The sequence below is a fragment of the Nicotiana tomentosiformis genome, chromosome 4 (genome assembly GCF_000390325.3).
Source record: "Nicotiana tomentosiformis chromosome 4, ASM39032v3, whole genome shotgun sequence".
Taxonomy (NCBI): Eukaryota; Viridiplantae; Streptophyta; class Magnoliopsida; order Solanales; family Solanaceae; genus Nicotiana; species Nicotiana tomentosiformis.
Window position 1 is genome coordinate 26,159,724 of NC_090815.1, and position 4,454 is coordinate 26,164,177.

A 4,454-nucleotide genomic window follows, 5' to 3' on the forward strand; every position below is an offset into this window, starting at 1 on the left:
ATAAGCAATAAATGGGGGAACATGGCTATAATACTCAAAACGACTGATCAGGTCGTTACATTCTCCCCTCTTAAACAAACGTTCATCCTCAAACGGGTCTAGAATCATACCTGGACACTAGTACAATAAAAGTCTTTTAGCAGCAATTAATATGCTCTTTAGCGGCAATACGATTTGTCGCTAAACTATTTACCGACAATTAATTTTTTGCCGGTGTAGCCAGCATCACTAAAGGCGTTAGCGGCCATTGCACGAACTGCTGGTAAAGATCCCTTTTAATGCCGCTAAAAGTACTTAAGTTTTAGCGGTAAATATATACCGGCAATTAAAATGGCCACTAAAACTCCCCTAAGATATCCAATATTATACATTTTATGACTTTTGTTATTGCCGATAAAGACCTATCAATTGACGGTAAAAAGAGCCCTTTTAGCGGTAAATGTTATGGGCTATAAAACTATATATGAGTTAGCCTTTGTTCATAGGCTTTTGTTATGTCCGGTAAAAATCCATCTAATTGCCGGCAAAAGAGGACTTCTTATGAACTTTCTTATTGCTAGTAAGCATTAAGAAAGGTTCTTTTCATAATATTTAATGCACATTATCCATATTGTAATTTAATTATAATAAGAATAAGAATCAATCTCAAAAAACTTATTACACTTAATTAAATACACAACAAAATTCACTATTTCATAATTTTAAAGTGTCAACAACATAACCAAAAAGGTAACATATTTGAATTTAATAACTAGCGTAATTTGTCGTCTAATAACTGGCATTATAAAATAGCTATAATACTATATATAAATGGCGCCATGAAAGTTTCTCCAACTCTTGATCATGATGAAATTTTTCACATGCCAGATATCTGAACAACTACTTAATCTCTAGTCAAGCGTTCAAAGAATAGTTGTTTGCCTTCTCATGCCATATACTACCTCGCCACTAGTCTCCTGAGTTATATGCCTTGTATACTGCACTACCTTTATAGGAAACAAATCAAAGCACAAAATTAGTATTTATTTTGTTGTAGTGGCAAGCTATGAATAGTGTGATAATTGCACAATTACTTTAAAACTGATAATCATAAAATAGACTTAAGAACTCCCACGGAAACTTATGAAATTTAGCAACAAAGCATGCACTCACGAATTTGGTAAGTGCTAACTGTCAGCGCATTGTGTTCCTCATTCACTTATATGTTTTGCGTGCATACTTTGAAACCAACACAACACACACAAATAAAGAACCTCAGAACAAAATCTAATTAACAACATAAGGTCGATCTTTGAGGATCTCAACAATCTATACCTATGTTGCTCGGACTCTCCGAAAATATGGACGGGTGCGTGTCGGATCCTCCAAAAATAATTTATTTTTGGAGGATCCGATACGGGTGCGGAAGCTGTTTTGGAGAGTCCGAGCAACATAGATCTATACTATGTGACAACTACAATTTTAAGTTACTTTTTTCACAAAACTTATTATTTTTGTCCTCTATACTAACAAGACCACATGCTAAGGCTGCCACTCATTTGCAACTATGTGAAATGGTAAAAAATATAATCTGAATCGGGACAAAGCTAAAAATATAATAAAATTTTTATTTTTAGTTGTCCGGTCAATATGATAGATGGCATTACTTGATTCTTTTTATACTTTATATATTTACTTATATCCGGTCACTAGAATGAAATGTTTGATGCTTGCTGGTAAACAAATACTGATAATTGTTTTTATGAAGTAAGATAAACAAATATTGATAATTTCTGTATAATTTTTTCTTATTTGACTTTCTAAAATCTTTTCTTTTAGAAGACATTACCATATTAGATCAGTATAAATACAAACAAGTTTTTGTTTTTGGACAATTAAACAGTAATCCTAGCAATTCCTACTTAAAAGTTAACAAGGGAGTGCTGAGATGATACTTATTGTTTACAACTTATTCGATAATGCATAGACATGGCCTCCTACCATTGTAATAGAAATTAATGTAAATTTCAAGGCTTAGTAAGATGTCACTAGAACCATAAACACTAATCAAATATATAAAAAAATTAGAAGCAGAGTAAAGACCTCAATACCTTGATGGATTTTTCCTTTTAACACTTGAATGAGGTTCAGATGTATCCATGCCTCCAATTTTGAGTTTCTCACAGTTCTCTATCATATGTATGTCTATTTCCTTTCTACTTCCCGCTTTGGTACTTGATAGAGTCAAACTAGGAGAAGTAATAGCAGCTTTGGTGCTTCTGATCTTTCTCGCCTTGGGTAGTGGACCATCGTCGTAATCTTCATAACTAGAATAAGAAGATACATTCCAATAAGGAGTGACTCTGAAGAATATACATGTACGAATATATGATCGTGGGAAAAAATATCTATTTAAAATTAATTACCCAAAAGCTTGTTCACATCACTGGGAGAATGTTGGACAAACTCAATTCTGCATATGCTATTGATCGAACTCAAGAAGGAAGAAAAAGATGAACAATAGAATAAAAACAAGGCAGAAATACAATGTGAATGAAAGTGGATAAAGAAAAGAAAAGGGAAAATAAGCAACTCGTATTGTATTCACCAACACATTACATCATAGCTCCAATCATATTAAAGAAGTTAGAAGTTTTAGAATTGGTTAACATCGCTATCCTAACAAACGAGCAACATGACTAAAACCAAGAAGTTAACTACTACATGTTTCTCTTGTTATACCATGGATATTATAGAGATAGCAAGTTGCAGAACAGAAATAAGCAGTATAAATTTAAATAGAAAAAAAAGGAATCTTTACTTTGAAATGGCATTCATGGCGTTTATGTAGCTTGTTCATGGCAGCTATTTGCATCGAGAACCTATTATAAATATCAACACATTAGGAGACAAGCGGACCAGATAAGTATCTTAAGTATTTTAATGTATAAACCTACCTCCAATGTAAGCTTAAGAAATTCTCCACCAAACTCTATGCTGATAATCAAGTTATATGTTACAAACTAATTTTCCTCTATCGAACATCATCTTAATGATATAGACATAAGAATCTTGAAGAGAATAAGAAGACCAATTAACAATAAAACTAATCCCATTGAAGATGAACTAAGTAATTCTCAGCAGCAAAAACTTATACAACAATTGCAACAACAACAACATCATGGATAGAAAACATATTTATTAAGCTTTCAAGTTTCATGAAAATTTAGTACAAGAAGATTAGTATTTAGCTTTTGCACTACACTATAAATAGCTTCCCTAGTATCTTGTGATAGTTTCTGATCTATCTGTGCAAAAAGGAAAATAAAACAGTATATCACCAATCACAACAATAGAATTCTTACTATCTTCCGTCGTTAACTCTCATGAGAGCTACATTATTCTATAAAACCAATTAGAACAAAGTACATTTGTGCATACATAACGTCTAGAATATTGAGATATCGTAGAGGGGTAATAAAAGACATTAAACATAATCTAATACATCTAGCAAATAACCTCTTGATAAGATATGGGTAAAACATGATACCTTTTTAATTTTTATCTGTTTTAACTCCTAAAATGAAGAATTCATATAAACCTACCCAATAATCCCTTGTTTAAGGATAGTAATTTTAATAGATAATACATCAAAAGAACAAATTGAGACTCCCGATTGTCACGACCCAAAATCCGTTAAAGGCCGTGATGGCGCCAGACACCGCTGTCAAGCAAGCCAAAAATAAATCCTTAATTTGGTTCTCATTTTAATATTTTTGAAATCATATTTCCTTCAATTAAATAGTAAAAGATGGAATTTACAGAGTAAATAATAATATTTTTTAACAATTTCAATACAGGACAACCCATAATCACCCCAAAACCCGGTGTCACAAGTGCATGAGCCTCAACTATGAATGTAAAATAAAATACAACATCTGTTCGGAATACAAATTTGGACAGGAGAAATATAAATACTCTGAAGGAGACTCTGCTGACTGTGGATCGTAATATAGAATGCAGCTCACATAAGTCCCCGCCATAACCGCGCCTCTGCGCCCACAAGGCCAATAAACATATATGTACCTGCACAAAAATATGCAGCAAATGTAGTATGAGTACGTAAATCAACGCGTACCCAGTAAGTATCTCGCCTAACCTCGAAGAAGTAGTGACGAGGAGTCAACTTCGACACTTACTATAGGCTATAAATAAAATATCAATGATATAATTAAGCATGGATTACGTAGAACGGTTGTAAGCTCAATATCATAAAGTAAGTAAATAATTCATTTGTTAATAAGAAATTTCCAAATTTATTTTCGTCATTTAACATTTTTGGACCTTGGGCCAATGAAAGCAATATCAATTCCAAAGATATATCATGCGCAAATCATGCTGAGGTCGTACGACCCGATCCAACATAAATATTTAAACTGTGCACTGCCGAAGGTCGAACGGCGTGAACAATATAT

The 4,454-nt window shown here is 32.9% G+C and overlaps 1 long non-coding RNA gene across 3 annotated transcripts; it reads right to left on the reverse strand.

The window, feature by feature from the left end:
• Nucleotides 1-667: 667 nt before the first annotated feature.
• LOC138908918 (uncharacterized) lies at nt 668-3,422 on the reverse strand. 3 transcript variants are annotated; one of them, XR_011415330.1, is made up of 3 exons: nt 3,345-3,417; nt 2,091-2,861; nt 668-986 (listed from the first exon to the last, which is right to left on the reverse strand). It is a non-coding gene; the product is annotated as an uncharacterized lncRNA (long non-coding RNA). The 3 variants fall into 3 exon arrangements; XR_011415329.1 differs by having other exon boundaries at nt 2,091-2,306; nt 2,406-3,402; XR_011415328.1 differs by having other exon boundaries at nt 2,091-3,422.
• Nucleotides 3,423-4,454: the final 1,032 nt, after the last annotated feature.